At 44.9% G+C, this 22,915-nt stretch overlaps 9 non-coding genes across 9 annotated transcripts; all 9 read right to left on the reverse strand.

Annotated features, from left to right (window-relative positions):
* Positions 1-7,015: 7,015 nt before the first annotated feature.
* TRNAP-AGG (transfer RNA proline (anticodon AGG)) lies at positions 7,016-7,087 on the reverse strand. Its single transcript has one exon. It is a non-coding gene; the product is annotated as a tRNA-Pro (tRNA).
* Positions 7,088-7,814: 727 nt separating this feature from the next.
* On the reverse strand, positions 7,815-7,886 carry TRNAP-AGG (transfer RNA proline (anticodon AGG)). The gene has a single exon. It is a non-coding gene; the product is annotated as a tRNA-Pro (tRNA).
* Positions 7,887-15,955: 8,069 nt separating this feature from the next.
* Positions 15,956-16,027, reverse strand: TRNAS-AGA (transfer RNA serine (anticodon AGA)). The gene has a single exon. It is a non-coding gene; the product is annotated as a tRNA-Ser (tRNA).
* A 250-nt stretch (positions 16,028-16,277) lies between these two features.
* TRNAP-AGG (transfer RNA proline (anticodon AGG)) lies at positions 16,278-16,349 on the reverse strand. The gene has a single exon. It is a non-coding gene; the product is annotated as a tRNA-Pro (tRNA).
* Positions 16,350-16,758: 409 nt separating this feature from the next.
* On the reverse strand, positions 16,759-16,830 carry TRNAP-CGG (transfer RNA proline (anticodon CGG)). The gene has a single exon. It is a non-coding gene; the product is annotated as a tRNA-Pro (tRNA).
* Positions 16,831-17,079: 249 nt separating this feature from the next.
* TRNAP-AGG (transfer RNA proline (anticodon AGG)) lies at positions 17,080-17,151 on the reverse strand. The gene has a single exon. It is a non-coding gene; the product is annotated as a tRNA-Pro (tRNA).
* A 1,049-nt stretch (positions 17,152-18,200) lies between these two features.
* TRNAP-UGG (transfer RNA proline (anticodon UGG)) lies at positions 18,201-18,272 on the reverse strand. The gene has a single exon. It is a non-coding gene; the product is annotated as a tRNA-Pro (tRNA).
* A 3,604-nt stretch (positions 18,273-21,876) lies between these two features.
* TRNAS-UGA (transfer RNA serine (anticodon UGA)) lies at positions 21,877-21,948 on the reverse strand. Its single transcript has one exon. It is a non-coding gene; the product is annotated as a tRNA-Ser (tRNA).
* A 535-nt stretch (positions 21,949-22,483) lies between these two features.
* On the reverse strand, positions 22,484-22,555 carry TRNAP-CGG (transfer RNA proline (anticodon CGG)). The gene has a single exon. It is a non-coding gene; the product is annotated as a tRNA-Pro (tRNA).
* Positions 22,556-22,915: the final 360 nt, after the last annotated feature.

A 22,915-nucleotide genomic window follows, 5' to 3' on the forward strand; every position in this document is an offset into this window, starting at 1 on the left:
GGGTTTTGAACCTGGGACCACTCGCACCCTAAGCGAGTATCATACCCCTAGACTAAAGGACCATACGTGTAACCAAACATTCTCAACTCAGAGGCCTACCTTGAAGTTAGTAGCTTTTAAATAGTCACTAAATTACTTCGGCAAAAACTCGGGTCCGTCCTGGATTTTATCCCGGGACCACTCACACCCTAAGCGAGTATCATACCCCTAGACCAACGGACCATGTGTGTAACCAACATGCTCAACTCATAGGCCTACCCTGCAGTTAGTTGCTTTTAAATAGTCACTAAATTACTTCTGCATAAACTCGGGTCCGTCCGGGATTTGAACCCGGTACCACTCGCACCCTAAGCGAGTATCATACCCTAAACCAACGAACCTGGTGTGTGACTAAATATGCTCAACTCATAGACCTACCCTGTAGTTAGTTGCATTTAAATAGTCACTAATTTACTTTTGCAAAAACTCGGGTCCGTCCGGGATTTGAACCTGGGACCACTCGCACCATTAGCGAGTATCATACCCCTAGACTAAAGGACCATATGTTTAACCAAATATTCTCAACTCATGGGCCTACCTTGAAGTTAGTAGCTTTTAAATAGTCACTAAATTTCTTCGGCAAAAACTCGGGTCCGTCCGGTATTTTATCCCGGGACCACTCACACCCTAAGCGAGTATCATACCCCTAGACCAACGGACCATGTGGGTTACCAAACATGCTCAACTCATAGGCCTACCCTGTAGTTAGTTGCTTTTAAATAGTCACTAAATTACTTCTGCATAAACTCGGGTCCGTCCGGGATTTGAACCAGGTACCACTCGCACCCTAAGCGAGTATCATTCCCTAAACAAACGAACCTGGTGTGTGACTAAACATGCTCAACTCATAGGCCTACCTTGAAGTTAGTAGCTTTTAAATAGTCACTAAATTATTTCGGCAAAAACTCGGGTCCTTCCTGGATTTTATCCCGGGACCACTCACACCCTAAGCGAGTATCATACCCCTAGACCAACGGACCATGTGTGTAACCAAACATGCTCAACTCATAGGCCTACCTTACAGTTAGTTGCTTTTAAATAGTCACTAAATTACTTCTGCATAAACTCGGGTCCGTCCGGGATTTGAACCCGGTACAACTCGCACCCTAAGCGAGTATCATTCCCTAAACAAACGAACCTGGTGTGTGACTAAACATGCTCAAATCATAGGCCTACCTTGAAGTTAGTAGCTTTTAAATAGTCACTAAATTATTTCGGCAAAAACTCGGGTCCTTCCTGGATTTTATCCCGGGACCACTCACACCCTAAGCGAGTATCATACCCCTAGACCAACGGACCATGTGTGTAACCAAACATGCTCAACTCATAGGCCTACCTTACAGTTAGTTGCTTTTAAATAGTCACTAAATTACTTCTGCATAAACTCGGGTCCGTCCGGGATTTGAACCCGGTACAACTCGCACCCTAAGCGAGTATCATACCCTAAACCAACGAACCTGGTGTGTGACTAAACATGCTCAACTCATAGACCTACCCTGTAGTTAGTTGCATTTAAATAGTCACTAATTTTCTTTTGCAAAAACTCGGGTCCGTCCGGGATTTGAACCTGGGACCCCTCGCACCCTAAGCGAGTATCATACCCCTAGACTAAAGGACCATATGATCAAACCAAATATTCTCAACTCATGGGCCTACCTTGAAGTTAGTAGCTTTTAAATAGTCACTAAATTTCTTCGGCAAAAACTCGGGTCCGTCCGGGATTTGATACCGGGACCACTCGCACCCTAAGCGAGTATCATTCCCCTAAACAAGCGGACCATGTATGTAACTAAAAATGCTCAACTCATAGACCTACCCTGTAGTTAGTTGCATTTAAATAGTCACTAATTTACTTTTGCAAAAACTCGAGTCCGTCCGGGATTTGAACCTGGGACCACTCGCACCCTAAGCGAGTATCATACCCTTAGACCAACGGACCATGTGTGTAACCAAACATGCTCAACTCATAGGCCTACCCTGTAGTAAGTTGCTTTTAAATAGTCACTAAATTACTTCTGCATAAACTCGGGTCCGTCCGGGATTTGAACCCGGTACCAGTCGCACCCTAAGCGAGTATCATACCCTAAACCAACGAACCTGGTGTGTGACTAAACATGCTCAACTCATAGACCTACCCTGTAGTTAGTTGCATTTAAATAGTCACTAATTTACTTTTGCAAAAACTCGGGTCCGTCCGGGATTTGAACCTGGGACCACTTGCACCCTAAGCGAGTATCATACCCCTATACTAAAGGACCATATGCGTAACCAAACATTCTCAACTCATAGGCCTACCTTGAAGTTAGTAGCTTTTAAATAGTCACTAAATTTTTTCGGCAAAAACTCGGGTCCGTCCGGGTTTTGAACCTGGGACCACTCGCACCCTAAGCGAGTATCATACCCCTAGACTAAAGGACCATACGTGTAACCAAACATTCTCAACTCAGAGGCCTACCTTGAAGTTAGTAGCTTTTAAATAGTCACTAAATTACTTCGGCAAAAACTCGGGTCCGTCCTGGATTTTATCCCGGGACCACTCACACCCTAAGCGAGTATCATACCCCTAGACCAACGGACCATGTGTGTAACCAACATGCTCAACTCATAGGCCTACCCTGCAGTTAGTTGCTTTTAAATAGTCACTAAATTACTTCTGCATAAACTCGGGTCCGTCCGGGATTTGAACCCGGTACCACTCGCACCCTAAGCGAGTATCATACCCTAAACCAACGAACCTGGTGTGTGACTAAATATGCTCAACTCATAGACCTACCCTGTAGTTAGTTGCATTTAAATAGTCACTAATTTACTTTTGCAAAAACTCGGGTCCGTCCGGGATTTGAACCTGGGACCACTCGCACCATAAGCGAGTATCATACCCCTAGACTAAAGGACCATATGTTTAACCAAATATTCTCAACTCATGGGCCTACCTTGAAGTTAGTAGCTTTTAAATAGTCACTAAATTTCTTCGGCAAAAACTCGGGTCCGTCCGGTATTTTATCCCGGGACCACTCACACCCTAAGCGAGTATCATACCCCTAGACCAACGGACCATGTGGGTTACCAAACATGCTCAACTCATAGGCCTACCCTGTAGTTAGTTGCTTTTAAATAGTCACTAAATTACTTCTGCATAAACTCGGGTCCGTCCGGGATTTGAACCAGGTACCACTCGCACCCTAAGCGAGTATCATTCCCTAAACAAACGAACCTGGTGTGTGACTAAACATGCTCAACTCATAGGCCTACCTTGAAGTTAGTAGCTTTTAAATAGTCACTAAATTATTTCGGCAAAAACTCGGGTCCTTCCTGGATTTTATCCCGGGACCACTCACACCCTAAGCGAGTATCATACCCCTAGACCAACGGACCATGTGTGTAACCAAACATGCTCAACTCATAGGCCTACCTTACAGTTAGTTGCTTTTAAATAGTCACTAAATTACTTCTGCATAAACTCGGGTCCGTCCGGGATTTGAACCCGGTACAACTCGCACCCTAAGCGAGTATCATTCCCTAAACAAACGAACCTGGTGTGTGACTAAACATGCTCAACTCATAGGCCTACCTTGAAGTTAGTAGCTTTTAAATAGTCACTAAATTATTTCGGCAAAAACTCGGGTCCTTCCTGGATTTTATCCCGGGACCACTCACACCCTAAGCGAGTATCATACCCCTAGACCAACGGACCATGTGTGTAACCAAACATGCTCAACTCATAGGCCTACCTTACAGTTAGTTGCTTTTAAATAGTCACTAAATTACTTCTGCATAAACTCGGGTCCGTCCGGGATTTGAACCCGGTACAACTCGCACCCTAAGCGAGTATCATACCCTAAACCAACGAACCTGGTGTGTGACTAAACATGCTCAACTCATAGACCTACCCTGTAGTTAGTTGCATTTAAATAGTCACTAATTTTCTTTTGCAAAAACTCGGGTCCGTCCGGGATTTGAACCTGGGACCCCTCGCACCCTAAGCGAGTATCATACCCCTAGACTAAAGGACCATATGATCAAACCAAATATTCTCAACTCATGGGCCTACCTTGAAGTTAGTAGCTTTTAAATAGTCACTAAATTTCTTCGGCAAAAACTCGGGTCCGTCCGGGATTTGATACCGGGACCACTCGCACCCTAAGCGAGTATCATTCCCCTAAACAAGCGGACCATGTATGTAACTAAAAATGCTCAACTCATAGACCTACCCTGTAGTTAGTTGCATTTAAATAGTCACTAATTTACTTTTGCAAAAACTCGAGTCCGTCCGGGATTTGAACCTGGGACCACTCGCACCCTAAGCGAGTATCATACCCTTAGACCAACGGACCATGTGTGTAACCAAACATGCTCAACTCATAGGCCTACCCTGTAGTAAGTTGCTTTTAAATAGTCACTAAATTACTTCTGCATAAACTCGGGTCCGTCCGGGATTTGAACCCGGTACCACTCGCACCCTAAGCGAGTATCATACCCTAAACCAACGAACCTGGTGTGTGACTAAACATGCTCAACTCATAGACCTACCCTGTAGTTAGTTGCATTTAAATAGTCACTAATTTACTTTTGCAAAAACTCGGGTCCGTCCGGGATTTGAACCTGGGACCACTTGCACCCTAAGCGAGTATCATACCCCTATACTAAAGGACCATATGCGTAACCAAACATTCTCAACTCATAGGCCTACCTTGAAGTTAGTAGCTTTTAAATAGTCACTAAATTTTTTCGGCAAAAACTCGGGTCCGTCCGGGATTTGAACCAGGTACCACTCGCACCCTAAGCGAGTATCATTCCCTAAACAAACGAACCTGGTGTGTGACTAAACATGCTCAACTCATAGGCCTACCTTGAAGTTAGTAGCTTTTAAATAGTCACTAAATTATTTCGGCAAAAACTCGGGTCCTTCCTGGATTTTATCCCGGGACCACTCACACCCTAAGCGAGTATCATACCCCTAGACCAACGGACCATGTGTGTAACCAAACATGCTCAACTCATAGGCCTACCTTACAGTTAGTTGCTTTTAAATAGTCACTAAATTACTTCTGCATAAACTCGGGTCCGTCCGGGATTTGAACCCGGTACAACTCGCACCCTAAGCGAGTATCATTCCCTAAACAAACGAACCTGGTGTGTGACTAAACATGCTCAACTCATAGGCCTACCTTGAAGTTAGTAGCTTTTAAATAGTCACTAAATTATTTCGGCAAAAACTCGGGTCCTTCCTGGATTTTATCCCGGGACCACTCACACCCTAAGCGAGTATCATACCCCTAGACCAACGGACCATGTGTGTAACCAAACATGCTCAACTCATAGGCCTACCTTACAGTTAGTTGCTTTTAAATAGTCACTAAATTACTTCTGCATAAACTCGGGTCCGTCCGGGATTTGAACCCGGTACAACTCGCACCCTAAGCGAGTATCATACCCTAAACCAACGAACCTGGTGTGTGACTAAACATGCTCAACTCATAGACCTACCCTGTAGTTAGTTGCATTTAAATAGTCACTAATTTTCTTTTGCAAAAACTCGGGTCCGTCCGGGATTTGAACCTGGGACCCCTCGCACCCTAAGCGAGTATCATACCCCTAGACTAAAGGACCATATGATCAAACCAAATATTCTCAACTCATGGGCCTACCTTGAAGTTAGTAGCTTTTAAATAGTCACTAAATTTCTTCGGCAAAAACTCGGGTCCGTCCGGGATTTGATACCGGGACCACTCGCACCCTAAGCGAGTATCATTCCCCTAAACAAGCGGACCATGTATGTAACTAAAAATGCTCAACTCATAGACCTACCCTGTAGTTAGTTGCATTTAAATAGTCACTAATTTACTTTTGCAAAAACTCGAGTCCGTCCGGGATTTGAACCTGGGACCACTCGCACCCTAAGCGAGTATCATACCCTTAGACCAACGGACCATGTGTGTAACCAAACATGCTCAACTCATAGGCCTACCCTGTAGTAAGTTGCTTTTAAATAGTCACTAAATTACTTCTGCATAAACTCGGGTCCGTCCGGGATTTGAACCCGGTACCACTCGCACCCTAAGCGAGTATCATACCCTAAACCAACGAACCTGGTGTGTGACTAAACATGCTCAACTCATAGACCTACCCTGTAGTTAGTTGCATTTAAATAGTCACTAATTTACTTTTGCAAAAACTCGGGTCCGTCCGGGATTTGAACCTGGGACCACTTGCACCCTAAGCGAGTATCATACCCCTATACTAAAGGACCATATGCGTAACCAAACATTCTCAACTCATAGGCCTACCTTGAAGTTAGTAGCTTTTAAATAGTCACTAAATTTTTTCGGCAAAAACTCGGGTCCGTCCGGGTTTTGAACCTGGGACCACTCGCACCCTAAGCGAGTATCATACCCCTAGACTAAAGGACCATACGTGTAACCAAACATTCTCAACTCAGAGGCCTACCTTGAAGTTAGTAGCTTTTAAATAGTCACTAAATTACTTCGGCAAAAACTCGGGTCCGTCCTGGATTTTATCCCGGGACCACTCACACCCTAAGCGAGTATCATACCCCTAGACCAACGGACCATGTGGGTTACCAAACATGCTCAACTCATAGGCCTACCCTGTAGTTAGTTGCTTTTAAATAGTCACTAAATTACTTCTGCATAAACTCGGGTCCGTCCGGGATTTGAACCCGGTACCACTCGCACTCTAAGCGAGTATCATTCCCTAAACCAACGAACCTGGTGTGTGACTAAACATGCTCAACTCATAGGCCTACCCTGTAGTAAGTTGCTTTTAAATAGTCACTAAATTACTTCTGCATAAACTCGGGTCCGTCCGGGATTTGAACCCGGTACCACTCGCACCCTAAGCGAGTATCATACCCTAAACCAACGAACCTGGTGTGTGACTAAACATGCTCAACTCATAGACCTACCCTGTAGTTAGTTGCATTTAAATAGTCACTAATTTACTTTTGCAAAAACTCGGGTCCGTCCGGGATTTGAACCTGGGACCACTCGCACCCTAAGCGAGTATCATACCCCTAGACCAACGGACCATGTGTGTTACCAAACATGCTCAACTCATAGGCCTACCCTGTAGTTAGTTGCTTTTAAATAGTCACTAAATTACTTCTGCATAAACTCGGGTCCGTCCGGGATTTGAACCCGGTACCACTCGCACCCTAAGCGAGTATCATACCCTAAACCAACGAACCTGGTGTGTGACTAAACATGCTCAACTCATAGACCTACCCTGTAGTTAGTTGCATTTAAATAGTCACTAATTTACTTTTGCAAAAACTCGGGTCCGTCCGGGATTTGAACCTGGGACCACTCGCACCCTAAGCGAGTATCATACCCCTAGACTAAAGGACCATATGTCTAACCAAATACTCTCAACTCATGGGCCTACCTTGAAGTTAGTAGCTTTTAAATAGTCACTAAATTTCTTCGGCAAAAACTCGGGTCCGTCCGGTATTTTATCCCGGGACCACTCACACCCTAAGCGAGTATCATACCCCTAGACCAACGGACCATGTGTGTAACCAAACATGCTCAACTCATAGGCCTACCCTGTAGTTGGTTGCTTTTAAATAGTCACTAAATTACTTCTGCATATACTCGGGTCCGTCCGGGATTTGATCCCGGGACCACTCGCACCCTAAGCGAGTATCATTCCCCTAAACAACTGGACCATGTGTGTAACTAAAAACGCTCAACTCATAGACCTACCCTGTAGTTAGTTGCATTTAAATAGTCACTAATTTACTTTTGCAAAAACTCGAGTCCGTCCGGGATTTGAACCTGGGACCACTCGCACCCTAAGCGAGTATCATACCCCTAGACCAACGGACCATGTGTGTAACCAAACATGCTCAACTCATAGGCCTACCCTGTAGTAAGTTGCTTTTAAATAGCCACTAAATTACTTCTGCATAAACTCGGGTCCGTCCGGGATTTGTACCCGGTACCACTCGCACCCTAAGCGAGTATCATACCCTAAACCAACGAACCTGGTGTGTGACTAAACATGCTCAACTCATAGACCTACCCTGTAGTTAATTGCATTTAAATAGTCACTAATTTACTTTTGCAAAAACTCGGGTCCGTCTGGGATTTGAACCTGGGACCACTTGCACCCTAAGCGAGTATCATACCCCTAGACTAAAGGACCATATGTGTAACCAAACATTCTCAACTCATAGGCCTACCTTGAAGTTAGTAGCTTTTAAATAGTCACTAAATTTTTTCGGCAAAAACTCGGGTCCGTCCGGGATTTTATCCCGGGACCACTCGCACCCTAAGCGAGTATCATACCCCTAGACAAAAGGACCATATGTGTAACCAAACATTCTCAACTCATAGTTCTACCTTGAAGTTAGTTTCTTTTAAATAGTCACTAAATTACTTCTGCATAAACTCGGGTCCGTCCGGTATTTTATCCCGGGACCACTCACACCCTAAGCGAGTATCATACCCCTAGACCAACGGACCATGTGGGTTACCAAACATGCTCAACTCATAGGCCTACCCTGTAGTTAGTTGCTTTTAAATAGTCACTAAATTACTTCTGCATAAACTCGGGTCCGTCCGGGATTTGAACCCGGTACCACTCGCACCCTAAGCGAGTATCATTCCCTAAACCAACGAACCTGGTGTGTGACTAAACATGCTCAACTCATAGGCCTACCTTGAAGTTAGTAGCTTTTAAATAGTCACTAAATTATTTCGGCAAAAACTCGGGTCCTTCCTGGATTTTATCCCGGGACCACTCACACCCTAAGCGAGTATCATACCCCTAGACCAACGGACCATGTGTGTAACCAAACATGCTCAACTCATAGGCCTACCTTACAGTTAGTTGCTTTTAAATAGTCACTAAATTACTTCTGCATAAACTCGGGTCCGTCCGGGATTTGAACCCGGTACAACTCGCACCCTAAGCGAGTATCATACCCTAAACCAACGAACCTGGTGTGTGACTAAACATGCTCAACTCATAGACCTACCCTGTAGTTAGTTGCATTTAAATAGTCACTAATTTTCTTTTGCAAAAACTCGGGTCCGTCCGGGATTTGAACCTGGGACCACTCGCACCCTAAGCGAGTATCATACCCCTAGACTAAAGGACCATATGTTTAACCAAATATTCTCAACTCATGGGCCTACCTTGAAGTTAGTAGCTTTTAAATAGTCACTAAATTTCTTCGGCAAAAACTCGGGTCCGTCCGGTATTTTATCCCGGGACCACTCACACCCTAAGCGAGTATCATACCCCTAGACCAACGGACCATGTGGGTTACCAAACATGCTCAACTCATAGGCCTACCCTGTAGTTAGTTGCTTTTAAATAGTCACTAAATTACTTCTGCATAAACTCGGGTCCGTCCGGGATTTGAACCCGGTACCACTCGCACCCTAAGCGAGTATCATTCCCTAAACCAACGAACCTGGTGTGTGACTAAACATGCTCAACTCATAGGCCTACCTTGAAGTTAGTAGCTTTTAAATAGTCACTAAATTATTTCGGCAAAAACTCGGGTCCTTCCTGGATTTTATCCCGGGACCACTCACACCCTAAGCGAGTATCATACCCCTAGACCAACGGACCATGTGTGTAACCAAACATGCTCAACTCATAGGCCTACCTTACAGTTAGTTGCTTTTAAATAGTCACTAAATTACTTCTGCATAAACTCGGGTCCGTCCGGGATTTGAACCCGGTACAACTCGCACCCTAAGCGAGTATCATACCCTAAACCAACGAACCTGGTGTGTGACTAAACATGCTCAACTCATAGACCTACCCTGTAGTTAGTTGCATTTAAATAGTCACTAATTTTCTTTTGCAAAAACTCGGGTCCGTCCGGGATTTGAACCTGGGACCACTCGCACCCTAAGCGAGTATCATACCCCTAGACTAAAGGACCATATGTTTAACCAAATATTCTCAACTCATGGGCCTACCTTGAAGTTAGTAGCTTTTAAATAGTCACTAAATTTCTTCGGCAAAAACTCGGGTCCGTCCGGGATTTGATACCGGGACCACTCGCACCCTAAGCGAGTATCATTCCCCTAAACAAGCGGACCATGTATGTAACTAAAAATGCTCAACTCATAGACCTACCCTGTAGTTAGTTGCATTTAAATAGTCACTAATTTACTTTTGCAAAAACTCGAGTCCGTCCGGGATTTGAACCTGGGACCACTCGCACCCTAAGCGAGTATCATACCCCTAGACTAAAGGACCATACGTGTAACCAAACATTCTCAACTCAGAGGCCTACCTTGAAGTTAGTAGCTTTTAAATAGTCACTAAATTACTTCGGCAAAAACTCGGGTCCGTCCTGGATTTTATCCCGGGACCACTCACACCCTAAGCGAGTATCATACCCCTAGACCAACGGACCATGTGTGTAACCAAACATGCTCAACTCATAGGCCTACCCTGCAGTTAGTTGCTTTTAAATAGTCACTAAATTACTTCTGCATAAACTCGGGTCCGTCCGGGATTTGAACCCGGTACCACTCGCACCCTAAGCGAGTATCATACCCTAAACCAACGAACCTGGTGTGTGACTAAACATGCTCAACTCATAGACCTACCCTGTAGTTAGTTGCATTTAAATAGTCACTAATTTACTTTTGCCAAAACTCGGGTCCGTCCGGGATTTGAACCTGGGACCACTCGCACCCTAAGCGAGTATCATACCCCTAGACTAAAGGACCATATGTTTAACCAAATATTCTCAACTCATGGGCCTACCTTGAAGTTAGTAGCTTTTAAATAGTCACTAAATTTCTTCGGCAAAAACTCGGGTCCGTCCGGGATTTGATACCGGGACCACTCGCACCCTAAGCGAGTATCATTCCCCTAAACAAGCGGACCATGTATGTAACTAAAAATGCTCAACTCATAGACCTACCCTGTAGTTAGTTGCATTTAAATAGTCACTAATTTACTTTTGCAAAAACTCGAGTCCGTCCGGGATTTGAACCTGGGACCACTCGCACCCTAAGCGAGTATCATACCCTTAGACCAACGGACCATGTGTGTAACCAAACATGCTCAACTCATAGGCCTACCCTGTAGTAAGTTGCTTTTAAATAGTCACTAAATTACTTCTGCATAAACTCGGGTCCGTCCGGGATTTGAACCCGGTACCACTCGCACCCTAAGCGAGTATCATACCCTAAACCAACGAACCTGGTGTGTGACTAAACATGCTCAACTCATAGACCTACCCTGTAGTTAGTTGCATTTAAATAGTCACTAATTTACTTTTGCAAAAACTCGGGTCCGTCCGGGATTTGAACCTGGGACCACTTGCACCCTAAGCGAGTATCATACCCCTAGACTAAAGGACCATATGTCTAACCAAATATTCTCAACTCATGGGCCTACCTTGAAGTTAGTAGCTTTTAAATAGTCACTAAATTTCTTCGGCAAAAACTCGGGTCCGTCCGGGATTTGAACCCGGTACCACTCGCACCCTAAGCGAGTATCATTCCCTAAACCAACGAACCTGGTGTGTGACTAAACATGCTCAACTCATAGGCCTACCTTGAAGTTAGTAGCTTTTAAATAGTCACTAAATTACTTCGGCAAAAACTCGGGTCCGTCCTGGATTTTATCCCGGGACCACTCACACCCTAAGCGAGTATCATTCCCCTAAACAAGCGGACCATGTGTGTAACTAAAAATGCTCAACTCATAGACCTACCCTGTAGTAAGTTGCTTTTAAATAGTCACTAAATTACTTCTGCATAAACTCGGGTCCGTCCGGGATTTGAACCTGGGACCACTCGCACACTAAGCGAGTATCATACCCCTAGACTAAAGGACCATATGTTTAACCAAATATTCTCAACTCATGGGCCTACCTTGAAGTTAGTAGCTTTTAAATAGTCACTAAATTTCTTCGGCAAAAACTCGGGTCCGTCCGGTATTTTATCCCGGGACCACTCACACCCTAAGCGAGTATCAAAATCCTAGACCAACGGACCATGTGGGTTACCAAACATGCTCAACTCATAGGCCTAACCTGTAGTTAGTTGCTTTTAAATAGTCACTAAATTACTTCTGCATAAACTCGGGTCCGTCCGGGATTTGAACCCGGTACCACTCGCACCCTAAGCGAGTATCATTCCCTAAACCAACGAACCTGGTGTGTGACTAAACTTGCTCAACTCATAGGCCTACCTTGAAGTTAGTAGCTTTTAAATAGTCACTAAATTATTTCGGCAAAAACTCGGGTCCTTCCTGGATTTTATCCCGGTACCACTCGCACCCTAAGCGAGTATCATACCCTAAACCAACGAACCTGGTGTGTGACTAAACATGCTCAACTCATAGACCTACCCTGTAGTTAGTTGCATTTAAATAGTCACTAATTTACTTTTGCAAAAACTCGGGTCCGTCCGGGATTTGAACCTGGGACCACTTGCACCCTAAGCGAGTATCATACCCCTAGACTAAAGGACCATATGCGTAACCAAACATTCTCAACTGATAGGCCTACCTTGAAGTTAGTAGCTTTTAAATAGTCACTAAATTTTTTCGGCAAAAACTCGGGTCCGTCCGGGTTTTGAACCTGGGACCACTCGCACCCTAAGCGAGTATCATACCCCTAGACTAAAGGACCATACGTGTAACCAAACATTCTCAACTCAGAGGCCTACCTTGAAGTTAGTAGCTTTTAAATAGTCACTAAATTACTTCGGCAAAAACTCGGGTCCGTCCTGGATTTTATCCCGGGACCACTCACACCCTAAGCGAGTATCATACCCCTAGACCAACGGACCATGTGTGTAACCAAACATGCTCAACTCATAGGCCTACCCTGCAGTTAGTTGCTTTTAAATAGTCACAAAATTACTTCTGCATAAACTCGGGTCCGTCCGGGATTTGAACCCGGTACCACTCGCACCCTAAGCGAGTATCATACCCTAAACCAACGAACCTGGTGTGTGACTAAACATGCTCAACTCATAGACCTACCCTGTAGTTAGTTGCATTTAAATAGTCACTAATTTACTTTTGCAAAAACTCGGGTCCGTCCGGGATTTGAACCTGGGACCACTCGCACCCTAAGCGAGTATCATACCCCTAGACTAAAGGACCATATGTCTAACCAAATATTCTCAACTCATGGGCCTACCTTGAAGTTAGTAGCTTTTAAATAGTCACTAAATTTCTTCGGCAAAAACTCGGGTCCGTCCGGTATTTTATCCCGGGACCACTCACACCCTAAGCGAGTATCATACCCCTAGACCAACGGACCATGTGTGTAACCAAACATGCTCAACTCATAGGCCTACCTTGCAGTTAGTTGCTTTTAAATAGTCACTAAATTACTTCTGCATAAACTCGGGTCCGTCCAGGATTTGAACCCGGTACAACTCGCACCCTAAGCGAGTATCATACCCTAAACCAACGAACCTGGTGTGTGACTAAACATGCTCAACTCATAGACCTACCCTGTAGTTAGTTGCATTTAAATAGTCACTAATTTACTTTTGCAAAAACTCGGGTCCGTCCGGGATTTGAACCTGGGACCACTTGCACCCTAAGCGAGTATCATACCCCTAGACTAAAGGACCATATGTGTAACCAAACATTCTCAACTCATAGGCCTACCTTGAAGTTAGTAGCTTTTAAATAGTCACTAAATTTCTTCGGCAAAAACTCGGGTCCGTCCGGGATTTTATCCCGGGACCACTCACACCCTAAGCGAGTATCATACCCCTAGACCAACGGACCATGTGTGTAACCACAATTGCTCAACTCATAGGCCTACCCTGTAGTTAGTTGCTTTTAAATAGTCACTAAATTACTTCTGCATAAACTCGGGTCCGTCCGGGATTTTAACCCGGTACCACTCGCACCCTAAGCGAGTATCATACCCTAAACCAACGAACCTGGTGTGTGACTAAACATGCTCAACTCATAGACCTACCCTGTAGTTAGTTGCACTTAAATAGTCACTAATTTACTTTTGCAAAAACTCGGGTCCGTCCGGGATTTGAACCTGGGACCACTCGCACCCTAAGCGAGTATCATACCCCTAGACTAAAGGACCATATGTCTAACCAAATATTCTCAACTCATGGGCCTACCTTGAAGTTAGTAGCTTTTAAATAGTCACTAAATTTCTTCGGCAAAAACTCGGGTCCGTCCGGTATTTTATCCCGGGACCACTCACACCCTAAGCGAGTATCATACCCCTAGACCAACGGACCATGTGGGTTACAAAACATGCTCAACTCATAGGCCTACCCTGTAGTTAGTTGCTTTTAAATAGTCACTAAATTACTTCTGCATAAACTCGGGTCCGTCCGGGATTTGAACCCGGTACCACTCGCACCCTAAGCGAGTATCATTCCCTAAACCAACGAACCTGGTGTGTGACTAAACATGCTCAACTCATAGGCCTACCTTGAAGTTAGTAGCTTTTAAATAGTCACTAAATTACTTCGGCAAAAACTCGGGTCCGTCCTGGATTTTATCCCGGGACCACTCACACCCTAAGCGAGTATCATACCCCTAGACCAACGGACCATGTGTGTAACCAAACATGCTCAACTCATAGGCCTACCTTGCAGTTAGTTGCTTTTAAATAGTCACTAAATTACTTCTGCATAAACTCGGGTCCGTCCGGGATTTGAACCCGGTACAACTCGCACCCTAAGCGAGTATCATACCCTAAACCAACGAACCTGGTGTGTCACTAAACATGCTCAACTCATAGACCTACCCTGTAGTTAGTTGCATTTAAATAGTCACTAATTTACTTCTGCATAAACTCGGGTCCGTCCGGGATTTGAACCCGGTACCACTCGCACCCTAAGCGAGTATCATTCCCTAAACCAACGAACCTGGTGTGTGACTAAACATGCTCAACTCATAGGCCTACCTTGAAGTTAGTAGCTTTTAAATAGTCACTAAAATACTTCGGCAAAAACTCGGGTCCGTCCGGGATTTTATCCCGGGACCACTCACACCCTAAGCGAGTATCATACCCCTAGACCAACGGACCATGTGTGTAACCAAAAATGCTAAACTCATAGGCCTACCCTGTAGTTAGTTGCTTTTAAATAGTCACTAAATTACTTCTGCATAAACTCGGGTCCGTCCGGGATTTTAACCCGGTACCACTCGCACCCTAAGCGAGTATCATACCCTAAAAAAACGAACCTGGTGTGTGACTAAACATGCTCAACTCATAGACCTACCCTGTAGTTAGTTGCATTTAAATAGTCACTAATTTACTTTTGCAAAAACTCGGGTCCGTCCGGGATTTTAACCTGGGACCACTCGCACCCTAAGCGAGTATCATACCCCTAGACCAACGGACCATGTGTGTTACCAAACATGCTCAACTCATAGGCCTACCCTGTAGTTAGTTGCTTTTAAATAGTCACAAAATTACTTCTGCATAAACTCGGGTCCGTCCGGGATTTGAACCCGGTACCACTCGCAACCTAAGCGAGTATCATTCCCTAAACCAACGATCCTGGTGTGTGACTAAACATGCTCAACTCATAGACCTACCCTGTAGTTAGTTGCATTTAAATAGTCACTAATTTACTTTTGCAAAAACTCGAGTCCGTCCGGGATTTGAACCTGGGACCACTCGCACACTAAGCGAGTATCATACCCCTAGACCAACGGACCATGTGTGTTACTAAACATGCTCAACTCATACACCTACCCTGTAGTTAGTTGCATTTAAATAGTCACTGAATTACTTCTGCATAAACTCGGGTCCGTCCGAGATTTGAACCCGGCACCACTCGCACCCTAAGCGAGTATCATAGCCCTAAACCAACGAACCATGTGTGTGACTAAACATGCTCAACTCATAGACCTACCCTGTAGTTAGTTGCATAAAAATAGTCACAAATTTACTTTTGCAAAAACTCGGTCCGTTCGGGATTTGAACCCGGGACCACTCGCACTCTAAGCGAGTATCATACCCCTAGACCAACGGACCATGTGTGTGTAAGCAAACCTGCTCGACTCATAGGCCTACCCTGTAGTTAGTTGCATTTAAATAGTCACTAAATTACTTCTGCATAAACTCGGGTCCGTCCGCGATTTGAACCCGGGAGCACTCGCACCCTAAGCGAGTATCATACCCCTAGACCAACGGACCATGTGTGTTACCAAACATGCTCAACTCATAGGCCTACCCTGTAGTTAGTTGCTTTTAAATAGTCACTAAATTACTTCTGCATAAACTCGGGTCCGTCCGGGATTTGAACCCGGTACCACTCGCACCCTAAGCGAGTATCATACCCCTAGACCAACGGACCATGTGCAAAACTGAACATGCTCAACTCATAGGCCTACCCTGTAGTTAGTTGCATTAAAATAGTCACTAATTTACTTTTGCAAAAAATCGAGTCCGTCCGGGTAATGAACCCGGGACCACTCGCACCCAAAGCGATTATCATAGCCCTAAACCAACGAACCATGTGTGTGACTAAACATGCTCAACTCATAGACCTACCCTGTAGTTAGATGCATAAAAATAGTCACAAATTTACTTTTGCAAAAAACACGGGTCCGTCCGGGATTTTATCTCGGGACCACTCACACCCTAAGCGAGTATCAGAGCCCTAGACCAACGAACCATGTGTGTAACTAACCCTGCTCAACTCAGAGACCTACCCTGTAGTTAGTTGCATTTAAATAGTCACTAAATTACTTCTGCATAAACTCGGGTCCGTCCGGGATTTGAACCCGGGACCACTCACACCCGAAGCGATTATCATACCCCTAGACCAACGGACCATGAATGACACTGAAACATGCTAAACTCGTAGGCCTACCTTGTTGTTAGATGCATTTAAATAGTCACTAAATTACTTTTGCAAAAACTCGGGTCCGTCCGGGATTTGTACCCGGGACCTCTCGCACCCTAAGCGAGAATCATACCCCTAAACAAACGGACCATGTGTGTAACTGAAAATGCTCAACTCATAGGTCTACCCTGTAGTTAGTTGCATAAAAGTAGTCACTAATTTACTTTTGCAAAAACTCGGGTCTGTCCGGGATTTGAACCCGGGCCCACTCGCACCCTAAGCGATTATCATACCCCTAGACCAACGGACCATGTGTGTAACTAAACATGCTCAACTCATAGGCCTACCTTGTTGTTAGATGCATTTAAATAGTCACTAAATTACTTTTGCAAAAAATCGAGTCCGTCCGGGTTTATGAGCCTGGGACCACTCGCGCCCAAAGCGATTATCATACCCCTAGACCAACGGACCATGTGTGTAACTAAACATGCTCAACTCATAGGTCTACCCTGTAGTTAGTTGCATTAAAATAGTCGAAAATTTACTTCGGCAAAAACTCGGGTCCGTCCGGGATTTTATTTCGGGACCACTCACACCCTAAGCGAGTATCATACCCCTAGACCAACGGACAATGTTTGAAGCTAAAAATGCTCAACTCATAGGTCTACCCCGTAGTTAGTTGCATTAAAATAGTCACTAAATTACTTCGGCAAAAACTCGGGTCCGTGCGGGATTTGAACCCGGTACCACTCGCACCCTAAGCGAGTATCATGGCCCCAGACCAACGGACCATGTACGTAGCAAAACACGCTCAACTCATAGACCTACCCTGTAGTTAGTTGCATATAAACAGTCACTAAATTACTTCTGCATATAATCGAGTCCGTCCGGGATTTGAACCCGAGACCACTCGCACCCAAAGCGAGTATCATACCCCTAGACCAACGGACCATGTGCAAAACTGTACATGCTCAACTCATAGGCCTACCCTGTAGTTAGTTGCATTAAAATAGTCACTAATTTACTTTTGCAAAAAATCGAGTCCGTCCGGGTTATGAACCCGGGACCACTCGCACCCTAGGCGAGTATCATACCCCTAGACCAACGGACGATGTTTGAAGCTAAAAATGCTCAACTCATAGGTCTACCCCGTAGTTAGTTGCATTAAAATAGTCACTAAATTACTTCGGCAAAAACTCGGGTCCGTGCGGGATTTAAACCCGGTACCACTCGCACCCTAAGCGAGTATCATGGCCCTAGACCAACGGACCATGTATGTAACAAAACACGCTCAACTCATAGACCTACCCTGTAGTTAGTTGCATTTAAACAGTCACTAAATTACTTCTGCATATAATCGGGTCCGTCCGGGATTTGAACCCGAGACCACTCGCACCCAAAGCGAGTATCATACCCCTAGACCAACGGACCATGTGCAAAACTGAACATGCTCAACTCATAGGCCTACCCTGTAGTAGTTGCATTAAAATAGTCACTAATTTACTTTTGCAAAAAATCGAGTCCGTCCGGGTTATGAACCCGGTACCACTCGCACCCAAAGCGATTATCATACCCCTAGACCCACGGATCATGTGTGTAACTAAACATGCTCAACTCATAGGTCTACCCTGTAGTTAGTTGCATTAAAATAGTCACTAATTTACTACTGCATAAACTCGGGTCCGTCCGGGACTTGAACAAGGGACCACTCGCACCCTAAGCGAGTATCATGGCTTTAGACCAACGAACCATGTGTGCAACTAAACATGCTCAACTCATAGACCTACCCTGTAGTTAGTTGCATTAAAATAGTCACTAATTTACTTTTGCAAAAACTCGAGTCCGTCCGGGTTTTGAACCCGGGACCACTCGCACCCAAAGCGAGTATCATACCCCTAGACCAACGGACCATGTGTGTAACCAAACACGCTCAACTCATAGGCCCACCCTGTAGTTAGTTGCTTTTAAATAGTCACTTATTACTTCGGCAAAAACTCGGGTCCGTCCGGGATTTTATCTCGGGACCACTCACACCCTAAGCGAGTATCATAGCCCTAGACCAACGAACCATGTGTGTAACTAACCCTGCTCAACTCATAGACCTACCACGTAGTTAGTTGCATTTAAATAGTCACTAAATTACTTCTGCATAAACTCGAGTCCGTCCGGGATTTGAACCCGGGACCACTCGAACCCTAAGCGAGTATCATACCCCTAAACAAACGGACCATGTGGGTAACTGAAAATGCTCAACTCATAGGTCTACTCTGTAGTTAGTTGCATAAAAGTAGTCACTAATTTACTTCTGCAAAAACTCGGGTCCGTCCGGGATTTGAACTAGGGCCCACTCGCACCCTAGGCGAGTATCATACCCCTAGACCAACGGACAATGTTTGAAGCTAAAAATGCTCAACTCATAGGTCTACCCCGTAGTTAGTTGCATTAAAATAGCCACTAAATTACTTCGGCAAAAACTCGGGTCCGTGCGGGATTTGAACCCGGTACCACTCGCACCCTAAGCGAGTATCATGGCCCTAGACCAACGGACCATGTATGTAACAAAACACGCTCAACTCATAGACCTACCCTGTAGTTAGTTGCATTTAAACAGTCACTAAATTACTTCTGCATATAATCGGTCCGTCCGGGATTTGAACCCGAGACCACTCGCACCCAAAGCGATTATCATACCCCTAGACCAACGGATCATGTGTGTTACTAAACATGCTCAACTCATAGACCTACCCTGTAGTTAGTTGCATTAAAATAGTCACTAATTTACTTTTGCAAAAAACTCGAGTCCGTCCGGGTTTTGAACCCGGGACCACTCGCACCCAAAGCGAGTATCATACCCCTAGACCAACGGACCATGTGTGTAACCAAACACGCTCAACTCATAGGCCCACCCTGTAGTTAGTTGCTTTTAAATAGTCACTTATTACTTCGGCAAAAAGTCGGGTCCGTCCGGGATTTTATCTCGGGACCACTCACACCCTAAGCGAGTATCATAGCCCTAGACCAACGAACCATGTGTGTAACTAACCCTGCTCAACTCATAGACCTACCCTGTAGTTAGTTGCATTTAAACAGTCACTAAATTACTTCTGCATATAATCGGGCCCGTTCGGGATTTGAACCCGAGACCACTCGCACCCAAAGCGAGTATCATACCCCTAGACCAACGGACCATGAGCAAAACTGAACATACTCAACTCATAGGCCTACCCTGTAGTTAGTTGCATTAAAATAGTCACTAATTTACTTTTGCAAAAAATCGAGTCCGTCCGGGTTATGAACCTGGGACCACTCGCACCCTAGGCGAGTATCATACCCCTAGACCAACGGACAATGTTTGAAGCTAAAAATGCTCAACTCATAGGTCTACCCCGTAGTTAGTTGCATTAAAATAGTCACTAAATTACTTCGGCAAAAACTCGGGTCCGTGCGGGATTTGAACCCGGTACCACTCGCACCCTAAGCGAGTATCATGGCCCTAGACCAACGGACCATGTATGTAACAAAACACGCTCAACTCATAGACCTACCCTGTAGTTAGTTGCATTTAAACAGTCACTAAATTACTTCTGCATATAATCGGGTCCGTCCGGGATTTGAACCCGAGACCACTCGAACCCTAAGCGAGTATCATACCCCTAAACAAACGGACCATGTGGGTAACTGAAAATGCTCAACTCATAGGTCTACTCTGTAGTTAGTTGCATAAAAGTAGTCACTAATTTACTTCTGCAAAAACTCGGGTCCGTCCGGGATTTGAACTAGGGCCCACTCGCACCCTAGGCGAGTATCATACCCCTAGACCAACGGACAATGTTTGAAGCTAAAAATGCTCAACTCATAGGTCTACCCCGTAGTTAGTTGCATTAAAATAGCCACTAAATTACTTCGGCAAAAACTCGGGTCCGTGCGGGATTTGAACCCGGTACCACTCGCACCCTAAGCGAGTATCATGGCCCTAGACCAACGGACCATGTATGTAACAAAACACGCTCAACTCATAGACCTACCCTGTAGTTAGTTGCATTTAAACAGTCACTAAATTACTTCTGCATATAATCGGTCCGTCCGGGATTTGAACCCGAGACCACTCGCACCCAAAGCGATTATCATACCCCTAGACCAACGGATCATGTGTGTTACTAAACATGCTCAACTCATAGACCTACCCTGTAGTTAGTTGCATTAAAATAGTCACTAATTTACTTTTGCAAAAAACTCGAGTCCGTCCGGGTTTTGAACCCGGGACCACTCGCACCCAAAGCGAGTATCATACCCCTAGACCAACGGACCATGTGTGTAACCAAACACGCTCAACTCATAGGCCCACCCTGTAGTTAGTTGCTTTTAAATAGTCACTTATTACTTCGGCAAAAAGTCGGGTCCGTCCGGGATTTTATCTCGGGACCACTCACACCCTAAGCGAGTATCATAGCCCTAGACCAACGAACCATGTGTGTAACTAACCCTGCTCAACTCATAGACCTACCCTGTAGTTAGTTGCATTTAAACAGTCACTAAATTACTTCTGCATATAATCGGGCCCGTTCGGGATTTGAACCCGAGACCACTCGCACCCAAAGCGAGTATCATACCCCTAGACCAACGGACCATGAGCAAAACTGAACATACTCAACTCATAGGCCTACCCTGTAGTTAGTTGCATTAAAATAGTCACTAATTTACTTTTGCAAAAAATCGAGTCCGTCCGGGTTATGAACCTGGGACCACTCGCACCCTAGGCGAGTATCATACCCCTAGACCAACGGACAATGTTTGAAGCTAAAAATGCTCAACTCATAGGTCTACCCCGTAGTTAGTTGCATTAAAATAGTCACTAAATTACTTCGGAAAAAACTCGGGTCCGTGCGGGATTTGAACCCGGTACCACTCGCACCCTAAGCGAGTATCATGGCCCTAGACCAACGGACCATGTATGTAACAAAACACGCTCAACTCATAGACCTACCCTGTAGTTAGTTGCATTTAAACAGTCACTAAATTACTTCTGCATATAATCGGGTCCGTCCGGGATTTGAACCCGAGACCACTCGCACTCAAAGCGAGTATCATACCCCTAGACCAACGGACCATGTGCAAAACTGAACATGCTCAACTCATAGGCCTACCCTGTAGTTAGTTGCATTAAAATAGTCACTAATTTACTTTTGCAAAAAATCGAGTCCGTCCGGGTTATGAACCCGGGACCACTCGCACCCATGTATGATACTGAAACATGCTAAACTCGTAGGCCTTCCTTGTTGTTAGTTGCATTTAAATAGCCACTAAATTACTTCTGCAAAAACTGGGTCCGTCCGGGATTTGGACCCGGTACCACTCGCACCCAAAGCGATTATCATACCCCTAGACCAACGGATCATGTGTGTAACAAAACATGCTCAACTCATAGGTCTACCCTGTAGTTAGTTGCATTAAAATAGTCTCTAATTTACTACTGCAAAAACTCGGGTCCGTCCGGGATATGAACCAGGGACCACTCGCACCTTAAGCTAGTATAATGGCCTTAGACCAACGAACCATGTGTGCTACTACACATGCTCAACTCATAGACCTACCCTGTAGTTAGTTGCATTAAAATAGTCACTTATTTACTTTTGCAAAAACTCGGGTCCGTCCGGGATTTGAACCCGGGACCACTCACACCCGAAGCGAGTATCATACCCCTAGACCAACGGACCATGAATGATACTGAAACATGCTCAACACATAGGCCTACCTTGTTGTTAGTTGCATTTAAATAGTCACCAAATTACTTCTGCAAAAACTGGGGTCCGTCCGGGATTTGAACCCGGTACAACTCGCACCCTTAGCGAGTATCTTAGCCCTAGACCAACGAACCATGTGTGCAACTAAACATGCTCAACTCATAGACCTACCCTGTAGTTAGTTGCATTTAAACAGTCACTAAATTACTTCTGCATATAATCGGGTCCGTCGGGGATTTGAACCCGAGACCTCTCGCACCCAAAGCGAGTATCATACCCCTAGACCAACGGACCATGTGCAAAACTGAACATGCTCAACTCATAGGCCTACCC

This window comes from Phalangium opilio, unplaced genomic scaffold (assembly GCF_054372755.1).
Source record: "Phalangium opilio isolate 3A_F unplaced genomic scaffold, DU_Popi_V2 ptg000060l_1, whole genome shotgun sequence".
Lineage (NCBI taxonomy): Eukaryota > Metazoa > Arthropoda > Arachnida > Opiliones > Phalangiidae > Phalangium > Phalangium opilio.